General features: G+C 42.6%; 1 protein-coding gene across 2 annotated transcripts in view; it reads right to left on the bottom strand.

Annotated features, from left to right (window-relative positions):
• PIK3CG (phosphatidylinositol-4,5-bisphosphate 3-kinase catalytic subunit gamma) overlaps positions 1–17,598 on the bottom strand; it is a 55,446-nt gene extending 37,848 nt beyond the window's left edge. The window contains exon 1 of one of the 2 annotated variants that reach the window (XM_038398662.2): positions 17,325–17,598. The gene's annotated coding sequence lies outside the window, so the exon portion shown is untranslated. Of the gene's footprint in view, positions 1–1,204; positions 1,801–17,324 lie in introns of those variants that run through there. The other variant, XM_038398679.2, reaches the window with a different exon arrangement.
• Between the last annotated feature and the right edge of the window lie 615 nt (positions 17,599–18,213).

Genomic DNA, 18,213 nt, shown 5'->3' on the forward strand with positions numbered 1-18,213 from the left:
ATACAAATGTTTGATCACTTTCTCATTTAATTTCTGTGTGTATACTTCTACAGACACATTAGCTCTTTTTGTTAAGTTTAAATAAAGTTTAACTTTAATCATAACCTTTACATATACAATATATATTCCAGAAGTTTCTGAATATAAAACTATTTTTGTTCAGGATAGCTTATTTGAATCAACTTATTAATTTTAAACCCAAATATTAGGTACAGCAATAACTAATTAAAATTGTGCATTTATAGAACACTATTCACCCAAACCCATTTTATGAATTGTGAACCTGATCCTGTTAGGGCCTCGGGGGCCTAAACTCCCAGACTTCAGTAGAAACTGATCTCTAGAAGCTTGACAATGTTTTTTTGCTCCGACTAATTTTCTCTTTTGAATTTGGCAAACATTGTTTTTTTTCCCCCCTCCTGTATTTTGGATGATGCTGAAATTAACACAAATGGATTTTAACAATTAAAAAACATTTTGCTGTTAGTGATCCAGTATCACAGAATGATGTCACAGTAAGCTCCGGAGAAAAATATGTTAATTGTAGCAGAGGAAACAAATATTGTTTCTATGTGGACCCCACAGAAAGCGAAACTGTTGATTGTTTCCCCCCTCCGTGATGAAGCATTAGGATATTTTTATTTTAAAAATCCCGTATATAATGTACATCTAAATTTTAGCCTAATATGATGAAAATGTTTGCAAGCCAATGACACTCTAGTACATTTTATAGCAAGTGAAAATATCTAAAACAAACAAAATTAGAAAGAAATTTTAAGACAATCTTACTGATTTTAAGAAAGCAAAAATGTTATCACTCACAATTAGTCTCTGTTCTACCATATCAAAGTGGAAGTTATTTACAGAGTATTCAGCTGAGGAAAGCAAAGTAGACTGGATGTACTTACATTTGTTCCCCTTCAATGTCTCCTTCACAAATTATGCTGTTAGATTGCTTAATTTCAACATTTTTTTAGAAAAAACTTTTAGAAAAATATACACAAAGCCTCCCTCTATTTGCTTACAAAAAGCCCCAGGAATCTCATCGTGTCCTTGCAAATATTAGAACAAAAGGTAAGAACATTCAGGTTAGTTTTGTTGTAACAACAGAACACACGGTGACTACAATTCGTTCTTAATGTTTCGGAAAGCAAATAACTCTGGGCACCATATTTATAATTACCAAATCAAATTGAAACATTACCTGATTACAAAGCACAGGATGAGTCGCTGAATAAGACTCATTTGTTTAATTTTAAAGTATTTTTTTTAAATGAGGATCAAGAAAGTTGATTGTTTAAGTTGTTCTGCTTTTCTTGCTTGCCTTCACGTCCAGATGCAAAGGAAGTGCTGCACTTACCAGGAAGGAAGTTTTAACCGAGTTGATTATACATATGATTGCTCATTTTAAAAAAGTCAGAATGCTTTTCCTGTTAGAGCAGAACAAATATATTTACAGTACCGGCAACCACAAAAACCTGAACTTAATTTTAAAACTCATGGGTAGAAGGGTTGTGCTAAAAATTACTCACTTCGATAAAAACATTAATAAAAATTAAAACAATGACATATGCATAAAACTAGAAGAAATGCTCTGTATAAAGATGAACTGTATCTGAAAGAGCCAAATTATAGATGCTTGGCTACAAAAAAAGAAGAACAAATTAAACAAGACACAATTAAGGCTCTAATGCTGCCTGTATGGTAGTCCTTAGGACCTTTGACCTAGATTGACTACCAGGGATTTCCCTACCTTCACCCCCTGAATTTCCCCAACACCCTGACAGTGGTCAACTATTTACACAGTGTTGCCAATTTAGTCATTGGTTGGAAATTTGAATTGAAATTGAAACATTAATACACTCTTTGAAAGCATATACAGTATATAATAAAATACTTGTATCGGAAAAAGTATAATGGGTTTGAAAAGTATGAACAAAGACTAGCTTCTTCACACAGCTGTTGTTTTTTCGATAATGTTGGCACATTCATTTCAGCAATGTTGGCCAACCTTATAATTTCAATATATGATTTGTAAGCTAGGTCTGAATGAGCTCTCCCCTGACAGCCAGGGCAGGGGGAAGGCTTCAGGACCAGATTGTACTTACATGAACTCAACTACTCTACCTAGGGACAGGTTTCAGAGTAGCAGCCATGTTAGTCTGTATTCGCAAAAAGAGAAGGAGTACTTGTGGCACCTTAGAGACTAACAAATTTATTTGAGCATAAGCTTTCGTGAGCATTGAATATGGGGGTCATGAAATGATGTTATCCTTATTGTCTGAGTAAAGAGCAGCAGAACTATATTGAGCCTGTCCTGACCAAGGGGGTCACCCTCAGTGCTTAATTTTTGCGAGGGCTGAGCCCCAACATCTCTAGGCTTGGCAGTTCATAGCCCCAGGACCTCTGGGCTTGCCACGTCGATTATGAAAGTAAAAAAACTTGCTTGAGCCCCGGTACCTCTTTCATTACAAATTAAGCACTGGTCACTCTCAACAGAACAGCACTCGCTGAGCAAGGGGTTTGGATGGCAGAGCCCAGTGGAGTGGGAGGGAGGGAGAGACAGGGGTTTGGCTTGGTAGTGTGGGCTGTGCCTAAGACTCACAGGCACTATTTGACCTGCCCCTCTTCTCTATTTAAAGATAGAGCTTATTAGGCTCCATAGAGAGTATTTTGTTTTGTTAAGTGATTATTAGAGCTGAAATCACTAATAATCAGGTCTAAGTGCTTAGACCTGCTGCAGGACGGCATTTCTGTGGAAAAGACAGCCCAGCCTGCACTCGCTGTGAGGTTCCCCAAATGAGAGCTGAAATCACTGAATGCTGTGTGGAACGTCAAGAGACCGACTTGCAGAGGTCACAGTGGCAGGTGGCAGCAGAAGGTGATGTCACAGGGCCATTGGCGATGGAATGGTGGTACAACAAACTACAGCAACCAGAGTGAATGGCCAGAGCGAGTGATGAGCAGCTGGCGGAAAGAACAAGACACCTTCTCCCCCACACCCTCCCCCCCGCAGGGTGGGAGGTGAACTTGTGTGAAAGCACCTCTGAACTCTTGGTTTTCACTGACCCAAAACAATAACTATGAGTGGGGTGAAGCAGAGAGAAGGGAGGGGCACGTTAAAGGAATGTTTGTTTGTTGGATTACATTTTAGTGACTTTGCTCCAAAATGCTAGATCTGTGACAAACTTATATAAGTATACATTTCCTAGTAGGCCAAGATTTTTAAAACACTTTGTTGCCAAGGTCATTATCTCGTATTCTTGCTATCTCGAGGAGTTAACATCTTGGGGAGTTTCTGTACTAAACATTTTTATTATAATTAATTTTTACATAAGAACTAGGACTGTTGATTAATCACAGTTAATTATGTGAGTTAACTCAAAAAAATTAATCGCAATTAATCACAGTTTTAATCGCACTGTTAAACAATAGAATACCAATTAAAATTTATTAAATATTATGGATGTTTCTTTACATTTTCATATATATTGTATTGTGTTGTAATTGAAATCAAAGTGTATGTTCTTTTTATTACAAATATTTGCACTGTAAAAACAACAAAAGAAATAGTATTTTTCAATTCACCTCATAAGTACTGTAGTGCAATTTCCTTATGATGAAAGTGCAACTTACAAACGTAGATTTTTGTTACATAACCGCACTCAAAAACAAAATGTAAAACTTTAGAGCCTGCAAGTCCACTCAGTACTACTTCTTGTTCAGCCAGTCACTAAAAGAAATAAGTTTATTTATATTTACAGGAGATAATGCTGCCCTCTTCTTATTTACAATATCACCTGAAAGTTTGAACAGGCATTCACATGGCACTTTTGTAGTCGGCATTGCAAGGTATTTACATGCCAGATATGCTAAACATTCATATGCCCCTTCATGTTTTGGCCACCATTCCAGAGGACATGCTTCCATAGCAGATGACGCTCGTTAACACATTAATTAAATTTGTGACTGAACTCCTTGGGGAATAATTGTATGTTCCCTGCTCTCTTTTACCTGAATTCCGCCGTATTTTTCTTGTTATAGCAGTCTTGGATGATGAGCCAGCACAAGCTGTTCATTTTAAGAACACTTTCACTGCAGATTTCACAAAACACAAAGAAGGTACCAATGTGAGATTTCTAAAGATAGCTACAGCACTCAACCCAAGGTTTAAGAATCTGAAGTGCCTTCCAAAATCTTAGAGGGACAAGGTGTGGAGCATGCTTTCAGAAGTCTTAAAAGACCAACACTCGCATGCGGAAACTACAGAACCCAAACCACCAAAAAAGAAAATCAATCTTCTGCTGGTGGCATCTGACTCAGATAATGAAAATGAACATGCATCAGTCCACACTACTTTGGATTGTTATCGAGCAGAACCCGTCATCAGCATGGACGCATGTCCTCTTTAATGGTGGTTGAAGCATGGAGACATATGAATCAAAACACCAATCCTCTGGACTGTATTGACATGCAAAAAAACAGTCATTGTCAAAGTCAATTTTAGAAGTACTTAATGAGGCTGTAAAAATGCTCGAGACACAACACAGTTTATTCAAACAAACATGACGGTCACATCATACTTTCTCTTTAAGCAAGAGATACCACACACTACAAACTGGAGGCCAATGTTAAGTGCATTATCATTTGTTAATCCTGAAGTTGGACAGTGGTTCCGACCAAGACCAGCACATGCTCACTATCTTTCTGCAAGAAACTCAACTGAGTGGTTAGAAGCATGCAGTGGAACAGTGAAAGACTCAGCAGTTGAAAAAGTGAAGAACTCTCTCACTGCATTCAGAAAATGTGCATACATAGCTCATGAATGAACTGATGCAAATGGATGTCAAGTATTAAGTCACTGCTTACATTATCTTCATGTCAGTGGTAGCCCAATAGATGAATTTCTAGATGTTCAAGTTATAGAGGACACATTGGCCGCATCTCTGACAACCCATGTCTTTAGAAGAGTTAAATGCTTGTAAATTGAACCCCAGACAGATGGCTGCTTGTGCAGTTGATGGAGCTGCCAACTTCTCTGGAAGACATAGTGGAGTACAAGTTTACTCAGAGAAAAGTGTGACTCTAAACTCTCCTATACACACTGCAGAGGCCATCTACTCCAACTAGCACTAGTATGAGCTGTAGAATCTTCAAAAGGCATTTAAAAAGTTATACATTTAATGTCTTCATTATACTCTTTTTTCAGCAAGAGTCCAAAAGGACTGAGTGTCTTGGAAAATATAGGAGATACATGAGGACTGAAGTTCAAATTGGTCCAACCTGGGAAAACCCGCTAGCTTTCTCATGAACGATCCTTGGCTGTTGTCTTAAAATTACTGCAACCATTATTATTGGCTTGGGAAAATATCTACCGAGATGGGACGGATCTAAGTAGTGAGATTGGTGGACTACTTTTGCAAATAAGTTCAAAAAAGACAAGCACCATTCTCTCTTGTAAGTCTACCATTGAAATCACTTGGGTCATTAAACAATGCCATCCAGGCATCTGCTACAACAGTAGTAGATCTTTGTCCAGCAATGGAAGCTACACTAGGATCAGAAAGAGACCCATTTAAAACGTACTAGAAGAAGCAAAGACTTCACTTCAGAAGTTGACTAGTTAGGGCACTTATATAGATTCTTTAAATGAAGAGGACAAGAAGTGTTTGTTAAGCCAGCTGAAAAAGTAAAAGTACACAGACTTGATTCTACATCTCTACAACAACTTTTGGATTGTATCAACTTCTACGTAGCTTTTACAGATACAGTCTATAAAAAACCAACAGTTGAGTGGAGTGAGGCACTCCCTCAATGGGGCTGCTAATGTGATCAGGACAGAATAGAGAATTTGAACACAGCGTGGAAATATCATATAATGAATGAATGAATGAATGAAGATATGGCTTCAACTTCTTTATCATCACTAGTGGTTTGACCCAATCTCTGTGCTATGTTTCCTGGGATGAAAGAAGTAGGAATTCATCTCTTTCTACTCCCAGTCTCAACAGCTACAGCTGAGAGTTCTTTTTCCTCATTGAATAGAATTTTGTGTTTTGAAAGAAGTCACCATCTGAGTGATCATGAGCATATCATGAAGGACTGGAAGTACCGGACACACGAGAAGCCACCAAAAAAGAATGCACTTCATTTGAGAAGTTCATTAACAGAGTTGTGCAAAATTACACCAAGAAACCAAGAAGAATGTAGATGTAGTGCTTCATTGTAGGCTTGTGTAGCCAACTTTAATTTGTGTGAGGATTTAAAAACATGAGTTAAATCTAATAAAATGGTCATGAAACATTTTTCAGTTTTTACTATGGTGCCATACAGCCCACCTTTACCCTGATAGTCTCACCCCTCATTGGTCCTCGCCTACCCACCCCTGTATTTTTAACACCCCCCCCAACTTTAATTGCTGAGGAAAACACTGTTGACTACAGTTTTTCAATGTGGTCTCAGTATAGATGCCATATGGAGCTGGCTTTCTTGAAAGACTAGATTGAGGTATCCATCTTATTTCCTGCTAATGTATGTGCTACAAATGATCACTAAGTGTATGGTTTTGGGATCTCAATATTTCTGAGAGAGTGTTGTAAAAAGGAAGAGCATTTCAAGATTTGAGAGTTTGCATAACATACATTTTTACATGACATAAATTATGAACAGTGAATGATTTCTAGATTCCCATCTTCACACATTATTCCAAACTCTTCTATCCTGATGGCAACATTTTAAAAAGTTGTCTCAAGAAAATTTTGCTACACTGAAATCAATGGGCCTAAATGCATAAGGGTTTGTAGGATAGAACTCAGGATTGTCCTATAAAACAGGATGTATCCTCAGTAAGCTGTTTTTGTTGTTTGAAAATATAGTTCAGGTGAGCTTGTAGAATAAATCAACTGCTTAATTTAAAACACAATTAATTATTTTAAAATATACATATAGAAAAAACATACATAAGATATAAATTGGCATCTCATAATACATGAGCTTCTCATACCGTATTTACCATTTGCTACCTAGCAGCTATACTTTTAATTATATATAATATGTATGAATGTTTAAAATATAAATCAATCATTTGTATTACATATATTTTTCATTTTCTGAATTTCAGTTTGAATGGTTAAAATTTGTCACAAATATAATTGGACAAGTGTTAGGGAACCTTAACTGTAGGTATTGCTACTGCTCCATTATATATAAATAAATACATATGATATGTAATGTATTTACAAACACTCCTCCACATACTGAAATCTACTGTGAATGATGGCCTGAGATTCAGGAAGAATTTGAAGGAAGCACTTTTAACCCTAGTAATTTGTGCAGCCACTTACACCACAAGTTAAAGGAGCTATGAGATATGCACATCCTTCAGGTTGGAGTTAATGGAAAATGCCATACGGGAAGGGGAACGTGGGAAAACAAAAATTAAAAATCAAAATGAAGGGACAGGAGACATTTTAATCTTTTTCCGGCATAGAACTTTATTAGTAACAGGCTGGCTATTTTGAAGAACAGCAGGTAGAACCCATTCTGGAAAAATGGTGGCTGTGAGAAGGAAAGAAAATATACAACAGACAAATATAAAGGTGTTCAAACCCCAGCAGAGTGTTTTGTACAGAGGGTATGTATACACTAAGAACATTACCACGACACTGCTGTAGCGCTTTAGTGTGGACACTACCTATGCTGACAAGAGGGGTTCTCCCACTGGCATAAGTAATCCACTTTCCCAAGAAGCGGTAGCTAGGATGACAGAAGAATTCTTCCATCACTCTAATGCTGTATACACCAGGGGTTAGGTCAGTATAGCTATGTCTCTCAGAGGAGTGGATTTTTCACACTCCTGAGCCCTGGTCTACACTACGAGTTTAGGTTGGATTTAGCAGCGTTAGATCGGTTTAGCCCTGCACCCATTCACACTATGAAGCCATTTTTTCCAACTTTAAGGGCTCTTAAAAACGGTTTCTGTACTCCTCCCCAACAAGTGGATTAGCACTGAAATCGACCTTGCTGGGACAAATTTGGGGTAGTGTGGATGCAATTCAATGGGATTGGCCTCTGGGAGCTATCCCAGAGTGCTCCATTGTGACCACTCTGAACAGCTCTCTCAACTCAGATGCACTAGCCAGGTAGACAGGAAAAGCCCCATGAACTTTTGAATTTCATTTCCTGTTTGGCCAGCGTGGCAAGTTGATCAGCACAGGTGACCATGCAGTCCCAGAATCGCAAAAGAGCTCCAGCATGGACTGAATGGGAGGTACTGGATCTGATCGCTGTATGGGGAGATGAATCCGTGCTATCATTCAAAAAGACGAAATGCTAAAATATTTGAAAAAAATCTCCAAGGGCATGAAGGACAGAGGTTATAACAGGGACCCGCAGCAGTGCCGCGTGACACTTATGGAGCTCAGGCAAGCCTACCAAAGAACCAGAGAGGCAAACAGCTGCTCCGGGTCAGAGCCCCAGACATGTCGCTTCTATGATGAGCTGCATGCCATTCTAGGGGGTGCCCCTACAACTACCCCAGTCCTGTGCATGGACTCTGTCAATGGACTCTCACGCAACAGAGATGCGGATTTTGGGGACGAGGAAGATGAGAAGGAGGGAGGAGGTTGAAGCACAGCAAGCAAGCGGAGAAACCTTTTTCCCCCACAGCCAGGAACTGTTTCTCACCCTGGATCCAATACTCTCCCAACCCACTGAAGGCAGGCTCCCGGACCTAGAAGGTGGAGAAGGGACCTCCGATGAGTGTACCTTTGTAAACATAATACATGGTTTAAAAGCGAGCATGTTTAATAATTAATTTGCCCTGAAGACTTGGGATGCATTCGTGGCCAGTACAGCTACTGGAAAAGTCTGTTAACGTGTATGGGGATGGAGCGGAAATCCTCCAGGGACATCTCAATCAAGCTCTTCTGGAGGTACTCCCAAAGCCTTTGCAAAAGGTTTCTGGGGAGGGCAGCCTTATTCTGTCCACCATGGTAGGACACTTTACCACGGCAGGCCAGCAGCACATAGTCTGGAATTATTGCATAACAAAGCATGGCAGCATATGGTCCCGGTGTTTGCTGGCATTCAAGCAACATCCATTCTTTATCTCTCTGCGTTATCCTCAGAAGAGTGATATCATTCATGGTCACCTGGTTGAGATAGGGGAATTTTATTCAGGGGACATTCAGAGATGGCTGTTCCTGTTGGGCTGTTTGCCTGTGGTTGAACAGAAATCATCCCCGCTGTTAGCCACGTGGTGGGGGGAGGGGTGAAGCGATCATCCCAGAGAATTGAGTGTGTGTGTTTAGTTGGGTTTGTGCTGCATGTTAACCCAAAAACCACAGCCCCTCCTTTTAAATGGCCAACCCATTTTAAAGGGCCAACCCAATGGGTTCTTGGTATGTGAAATGAGGGCACTGCTGTTTAAAACCATTCCCACATTATGAAGGTTAAAGAAGCCAAAAGACTGTGGCTTACCATGGCTGCCTGCAACCCGAATTCTGTTGCCCGCCGACCTTGCGTGTGTGATCTCTCACACCATACCGGCAGGCCCGCGATAGAAGAGGCAAAATGCGACCTTGTAAAGAAAGCACACGTGCTATGTAATGTTAACAGCTTGGTTCATCGTGAAAGAGTCTACCCATTGTTCTCTAAAATGTCTCTTTTTAAAGACTAATCTCCCTTTTTTCCCTCCCGCAGCTGCAAATGTTTCATCGCTCCATGTATCATCTCCGTCCCAGAAGCTATCAAAGATTAGAAGCTGAAAAAAAAAAAAAAAAACCACACTCACGATGAAATGTTCTCTGAACTCATGCAGTCCTCCTACGCTGAAAGAACCCAGCACAGTGCGTGGAGAGAGACAGTGTCGGAGTCCAGGAAAGCACAAAATGAACGTGAGGACAGGAGGCACGAGCAAGAGGAGAGGTAGCGTCAGTGTGATGACAGGAGGCAGGATGCAATGCTGAGGCTTCTGGAGGATCAAACTGATATGCTCCGGTGTATGGTTGAGGTGCAGGAAAGGCACAGACCACCGCTGTGGCCCCTGGGTAACCAAGCCCCCTCCTCCCCAAGTTCCATAGCCTCCTCACCCAGATGCCCAAAAACGCAGTGGGGCGGGCCTCCGGGCACCCAACCACTCCACCCCAGAGGACTGCCCAAGCAACAGAAAGCTGGCATTCAACAAGTTTTGAAGTGCAGTGTGGCCTTGTCCTTCCATCCTCCCTTCCTCCCCCACCCCTCCCGGGCTGGGAGGGGGGGGCCTGACGACATGTACCCAGAACCACCCACGACAATGTTTTTTGCCCCATCAGGCATTGGGATCTCAACCCAGAATTCCAATGGGCAGCGGAGACTGTGGGAACTGTGGGATAGCTACTCACAGTTCAACGGTCTGGAAGTCGATGCTAGCCTTGGTACCGTGGACACACTCCGCCGACTTAATGGTCTTAAGTGGGGACACACACAATCAACTGTATAAAATAGCTTTCTAAAAAATCGACTTCTATAAATTCGACCTAATTTCGTAGTATAGACATACCCTGAGAGATGTAGCTATACTGATGTAAGTTCCTAGTGTAGATCAGCCCTTAGACATCCAGGCCTATGCTATGTCTGTAATATGGGGAGGGGGACTATAGCAGCATAGCTATGGTACTATAGCTATGCAGGCATAACCTGTAGTGGCGACGCAGTTTACTGTGACGAAAGGGGTTTTTCTGTTGCTGTAGGAACACCACCTCCCTGAGCAACGGTAGCTACGTCAACAAAAGCATTCCTCCATTGATCTAGTTGTGTCTACACCAGGAGTTAGTTCAGCATTCAGGGTTGTGGATTTTTTACTCCCTTGAGGGCTGTAGCTATGTCAATCTAGGGCTTATCTACTCTTAAATTGCTTCACGTCTATAAACTGCCAACCACTGCATAGGTAGTGTCCACACTGAAGCATGACAATCTGCGGCATCCAGGGATGTGGGGGCCGCTGCTTCCTGCAGCTCCCACTGGCCAGGAACAGCAAACCACAGCCACTGGGAGCTGTGGGCGGCTGTGCCTGTAGACGGTCAATGTAAACAAACTGTCTCGTGGCCCGCCAACGGATTACTGATAGGCCACATTCGGCCTGCAGGTTGCCCACCACTGACCTACGCCAATGAGAGGAATTCTCACATTGGTGTAGGTCAGGAGTGGGCAAACTATGGCTCGCAGGCCACATCTGGCCTACCCGTTGATTTAATCCGGCCCTCGAGCTTCCGCTGGGGAGCGGGGTCTGGGGCTTATCCCACTCCTGCGCCCTAGCTGGGGAGCGGGGTTGGCGGCCATTCCGCGCAGCTACCAGAAGCAGCAGCATGGCCCCCGTCCGGCTCCTATGTTTAGGGGCAGCCAGAGGGCTCCGTGTGCCGTCCCCATCCCAAGTACCATCCCCGCAGCTCCCATTGGCCACAGTTCCCAGCCAATGGGAGCTGCAGAGTTGGTGCCTGCGGACAGGGCAGCCTGTAGAGCCAGCTGGCTGTGCATCCGCGTAGGACCCAGCAGCGAGACATGCCGCTACTTCCAGGAGCTGCTTGAGGTAAAGTACTGCCCAGAGCCTGCACCCATGAGCCCCTCCCACACCCTGCGGAGTTGGGGTTATAGAAAAAAAAAATCTGTCTCTACATATCATAGGGCTTGTCTCCACTTACTGGGAGTAAGACCTGATAAATCAACTGCCGATCACTCTCACGTCAATTACGATGCTCCACCAGAACGAGAAGCATAAGGTAAGTCGACAGGAGAGTTCCTCCCTTGGACCCAGCACAGTGTAGACACTGCAAAACGTTGACCTAGCTGGAGTTGCATAACTTAGGTCAACTGAGCCCTGTAGCGCAGACCTGCCCATAGATGAAAATTCATAAAATGAAAGAATGTGTCCTAACCACAAGCTACTAGCTGTGAGTTTTTATGTCAATGGACCCATATATGTTTTACCTGAACATTTTTGGATCTAATGGAATCCTATTGACTTGACATTATTAAATATACTTGGATTCATTAAGATCTCAATGGCTGTGCCTCCTTAGATCTGGCAGAAGCCAGCAAGAACCAGTCCTAACATTGTTACGGTTGGCTGGCATATGTTTAAAGATCAATTCCTCCAAAACAAACACACTTCATTTCCTGGTCAACTATTCCGATAAACATCAACCAGCTGATCAGACTGGTTGTCATCTTGCATAATAGACAGTAAACCTATACACTGCCCAGCCATTAAAAAAATGTTTTGGACTCATCCATTTGCAAAGGACAGTGGTGGCGGTATTGTGTGATAATCTAATGATCCTGCCATCCATTGCTTCAGATATAGTACATGGTATTAGGACATCATTGCCAACTGTCTGGGCCTTAGAGTTCCTCTTTCCCAGCTCCATTTAAGCCTTGACCCCCACCTTCTGGTCCACTCCAGTTCAGATGCCATACTATATCTTTAGACTGTGAGCCCTTTGGATGGGGATTGTCTCTTTTCTATGTACAGTGAAGAGCTCAATGGAGTCCCAGTCATGACTGGGATCTTAAGAGTGATATCACAGTATAATATTTAATAGTAATCCGGTTTGGATGTGGGGGCACGTGTATTGACCCATGTACATAAGAACCACCATACTGGGTCAGACCAAAGGTACATCTAGCCTGGTGCTTCAGAGGGAACGAACAGAACAGGTAATCATCAAGTAAGCCATCCCCTGTCGCCCAGTCCCAGCATCTGACAAAAATCATAGAACCTCTGATAGTGGCATCTAATACCACTAAAGAAGTTTCCTGCAAATCGAGTCACTTGGGAAGCCTATTTTCCCCCCCACACACTTCCCCCCCCCCTTTTTAAAGAAAATACACATTTCCATATCTACATTTTAATGGCAAAGTTACAGAAAGCCAAAAATACAAACAGTTCTTTTAAGATCACATTTTCTGTTATTAGGGATTAACAGCCAGGTTCAGGTAAAATAAGAAAGAAGCCAAACCCTTTTTGGCATTTCAAAAAGAGTAGGTGAATTCTTGTTCTGTGTTAGATTTAATTTCTGCAAATCTCTGTACTTCCTGGTTTTCTTTGGCACTGGAAATACCCAAACACTACGAAAATGATGTTTCTTTTGATATTTTTGACGCTACTATGAAGTATTGAAAATATGGTGAGAGGATCAGTTTTCAAAAGATTTCCAGTACAATTTTACAGTTGAGCCATTCAAACTTTTGAGTCCTTATCCAAACTGAAACTTCTGAAGTAGGACCATTTTAAAATGTAATTTATAAGCTTTGATTAAACAAATAGGGATTCTTGCAGAAGAAAAAAGATAAACAGTCCAATATTGAGGCACCAACCATAGCTAGCAACTATTTATAATTTTAGTGGCAGGGACTGGAAACATGGACTCCTCAGACCAAACTATTTATACTAGGGATAAATCTAGTTCTAGTCACTAGAAATATAGATATGCCTTGGGCAAGTTACTTAATCTCTTAGCGCTGCAGTTTACCCAATAGAGGCATACTACTAATCTAGTTTGTAATGATGTTGTGAGGTTTAATTCATAATCAGCATTTGTAAAGCGTTTTGAGAAGAGCTGATGAAAGATTATATAGAAGGACAATGTAGTATTATCATTATGGCTTTAATTTTATATTTTGTACTATGAAATAGTCACAATATCATCTTTTGAACTTAGTTTTTTTTAAATAAGATTAAGTGCAACTATTAGACCTTGTCCAGGTGGGAATGTTTTACCAGTTATACTGATATAGTCAGACTGGCATAACCCACCATATGAAAAACTTTTGTTTTGGTATAGGAGTGGCTTTTTCAGTTTACTTTCCAAAACAACAAACTAAACTAAACTTAAAAAAAAAAAAAGGCACTCTGAAGCAGAATAAGGATGTCTACATGGAGGGTTATACTGCTGTAACTATATTGGTTTAAAGAAAAGCAGTACTTGTGGCACCTTAGTTTTTCCACCAAATGCATCCGATGAAGTGAGCTGTAGCTCACGAAAGCTTATGCTCTAATAAATTTGTTAGTCTCTAAGGTGCCACAAGTACTGCTTTTCTTTTTGCGAATACAGACTAACACGGCTGCTACTCTGAAACCTGTATATTGGTTTAAATAGACATCTTAGGTTGTCTTCAGTATAACCTTTCCCATGTAAACACGGAAATTTAATATCCAATACATTCTGTATTAGGGAATGTATCCTTTCCTTGCAGGGGTATTGACTTTTTTACATTGGTTATAATCCAGTGCTGTATTATGCAAACAAGATATTGTAAAAAACAAAACTGTATGTAGCCATTCCCAGTACGTCAAACCCATTAGAATGTTAATAACTCTCAGATGAACCAGGTGAATGTTGGTACCCACTAGAAAGTATGCTACACAACTGGCATGTGCACGTTCATGCTTCCTATCAACAGGATTTTCAGCGAATCAAAATGCTCTAACAGCTCCTGTAATTTCTCAGCATGTTTGTGCTCACTGGAGATTTAAATATGTTTAGATCTCGAGTCAAAGGAGAGGTTGGGTGGCAGATTCTGAAGTGATCTAAAACTTTTAGCTACCTCCATAAATTCAAACAGTAATCTTGACTAAGATATAGCAAGGTTATAAATAATTATACATAACTTTAACAATAGAGGTTTCAGAGTAGCAGCTGTGTTAGTCTGTATCTGCAAAAAGAACAGGAGTACTTGTGGCACCTTAGAGACTAAAATTTATTTGATAAGCTTTCGTGAGCTACAGCCCACTTCATCAGATGCATGCAGTGGAAAATACAGTGGGGAGATTTATATACACAGAGAATATGAAACAATGGGTGTTACCATACCGACTGCAAGGAGAGTGATCAGGTAAAATGAGCTATTACCAGCAGGAGAGCAGGGGGTGGGGGACCTTTTATAGTGATAATCAAGGTGGGCCATTTCCAGCAATTGACAAGAACATCTGAGGAAGGGGGGGGGGAGGAAATAAACATGGGGAAATAGAAAAGGAGTACTTGTGGCACCTTAGAGACTAACACATTTATTTGAGCATAAGCTTTCGTGAGCTATACAGCTCACTTCATCGGATGCGTGCAGTTTTCCATCGGATGCATCGGAAATAGTTTTACTTTGTGTAATGACCCATCCACTCCCAATCTTTATTCAAGCCTAAGTTAATTGTATCCAGTCTTGTCAACTCCTGGAAATGGCCCACCTTGATTATCACGGCAAAAGATTCCCCCCACCCCCTCTCCTGCTGATAATAGCTCACCTTATTTGATCACTCTCCTTACAGTGTGTATGGTAACACTCATTGTTTCATGTTCTCTGTGTATATAAATCTACCCACTGTATTTTCCACTGAATGCATCCGATGAAGTGAGCTGTAGCTCACAAAAGCTTATACTCAAATAAACTTGTTAGTCTCTAAGGTGCCACAAGTACTCCTTTTCTTTTAACAATACAGTAATATTCCACAAAAGCAAACAAAAGTTTGAAAGTAAGGAAATTAACAATGAAGGTCCCTGCAGCATTCCTCTTACTGCCTACTTCCTATTGTGTATTTTATTTACAACACTCTGGTCTTTAGTCGCATGGCGATTTAGTCTGCACCAATACTCTTCTCTTATGCCAGGTACAGAAGATTTATGGCCTGTATGTATAGGAACGACACAACAGACATTATCTGTTAGATGAGAAAATCCATTTATTAGTGTTTAATGTTTATACTGCAGTAGATCAGGTTAATAGATTTTAAGGCAAGAAGGGACCATTATGATCAGCCAGTATGACCTCCTGCATAACATAGGCCAAAGAACTTTACTCAATAATTTCTGCATCAAGCCCATAACTTCTGTTTGAGCTATAGGATATCAGGATTACGGCCCTATGCTATTTGGCACTTATATATATATATAAAAAATAGTGCCAAATAGCATAGGGCCGTATACATACACACACATATACACACACACACATATATATACATACATACACACACACACACACACACACTTACTTCAAATAGTCCCTGATTTGAAGAATTTAATCTACACTCCCAGTTATGCAAATGGATAGTCCCTTTGGGTGAAATTACTTGCATGTGTAAGCATTTGCAGGATTAGGGCTTAAATAAATTTAGAGTAATAAAACAGAATTTAAATTGTTACAGGAAAAGAAAACTGCAAGAAAAAAATTGAAAATAAATTTAAACTTAAAACACTGATAATGACACATTAAATTAATAGTTAACCTTAACTCTATTGTAATTAACATATTAGGCAATGAATTTTCCTAGGTTTTAAACAGTCTCACCTATTTTATCATTTACATTAAGAAATATTTACATATGCTTCCATATTAATTCTTCCAACGCTTAGAAGGTCTGTATTTACTGCTACAGAATTTAGAACACCATAGCAGTCAAATCACAACTCAAATTCTACAATGGTCACTATGCAGATTTAGCAGAAATTCCTTAGGTTCTAAAATCTACAGCAGTCATTCTGGAGTTTAAAAGCACATCCACCTGCCACCTGTAAGAACGGCCAACCTGTGCGCAGGATACAGTTCCGGTCTTGTGAACTAACAATAAATCAATCTCATAGGATTGAACTACACCGGCATTAGAAAATTAGGGGCCAAAAATCCCTGACCCCACCCAGTCTTTGTGTACAATACATTAATGTTACAACTGTCAGAGCTGTACCCACTGGTTAGTGTGTTTCTGTTGGCTTTGTCTACATTAATTTTTTTTTTTCAGGGTTGCTTAGGTCAGTGGCAAAGTAAGGGAGGCTTCTGCACTGTGATCTGACCCCTCTCTCACCTTCAGGGGGGCTCTGCACGGGCAAGTGGTCCACCTGCACAGAGCTCATTGCAAGATCAGGGCCTGAGAACTGGGAACTCCCAGAAGGTAAAAGTAGCGGGCCTATGCCATAGCTTTCGCTGAGGAAAAGTGTGTCAAACAAGCCTTGAAGCCCCTTAAGCCAAGTTGTGTGGGAAGCGTGTGTTGGAGCCGCACAACAGCTGCAAACCCCATTTTCTCCAAGGCCCACACCTGCCCCCCCCCGGGGTATCACTGGCACCCAAGCGCCCCCCCCCCCCGCCCGCTCCAGGGCTGCTGCCCCCCGAGTCCTGCTGTTACAACAACCCGCCTCCTCCTACTGCCCCGCACCCGCAGCCTCGCCTCGGCACCCAGCGCCCCCGGACCGCAGGGGGAGGGGTGCGTGTCCCAGCAGCTGCCTGTAGCCCGGAGAGGCAGGGAGGAAACAAACGAGCCTGTTCCGCTGGAGCCGGGGCGAGCCCGGCTTCTCGCTACTCACCGGCTCCGCGCAGGTGGTTTCCCCAGCCGGGAGGCGGGCAGGACCCGCGGGCGGAGGGGAGCCTGGCGCCGGCAGACCCGGAGCTTCGGCCGCCGCCTCTCCCGCTCCCGGCGTGCTGGGCAGCCGGCTGCGGAACCGCCCCCTGGAGCCGCGGCGGGCGGCTGCTGCCGCTCGGTCCAGCTCGGCGCCGAGCCTGCGGGCGGGAGCGGCCCTGTGGTGCCCGGCCTAGCACCTGGCAGCTACTGCGAGCGCCGCGCACGGGCCTGGGCCTGGGCCGGGGCCTGGGGCCGGGGCCGGGGCCGGGGCAGCAGCGGCCACGCCCGGCGGAAGGACAGCACGGGGGGAAGCCCAGGGCATCCCCCGGGGGAGGGCAGGCGGGGGCTGCTCTGTGAGTGGGGCAGCGCAGGGGGGAGGGCAGAGCCCAGGGCAGCCGCTGAGGAAGGGGGGGGAGGGCGCGCTGGAGTTTTAAATCCCCCTTTCTCAGGCGCCGTGGCAGCGGTAGGTTTGGTATGGCCCGGTCTGCCTCCTGGCTGAAACACAGCCGGTGTGTGACCTCGGCGTGAGGCGCAGTCTGTACTGCAGGTTTTGTGTGGGTGCCCCTACACCAGTGCAATTCCCCCCACCGCCATGGAGGTGCTGCCTGCACCCCTGCGAGACGGGGCTTGCACCAGTGCTAGTTCACCTGCTGAGGTAAGTCACGCTGGTGCAAGCCACGGGTTGATTTTATTTATTTATTTATTTTTGCTAATGCGCATTAGGGATTGGGACTGTTGTAAATAGTGGGACTGGTGCAAATCTCCCGCGACTACGCAAGACCTCAGTGGAGAAATAGTTACTATCTTCTCAAAAAGAAAAGGAGTACCCGTGGCACCTTAGAGACTAACAAATT

Source organism: Dermochelys coriacea, chromosome 1, assembly GCF_009764565.3.
Source record: "Dermochelys coriacea isolate rDerCor1 chromosome 1, rDerCor1.pri.v4, whole genome shotgun sequence".
Taxonomy (NCBI): Eukaryota; Metazoa; Chordata; order Testudines; family Dermochelyidae; genus Dermochelys; species Dermochelys coriacea.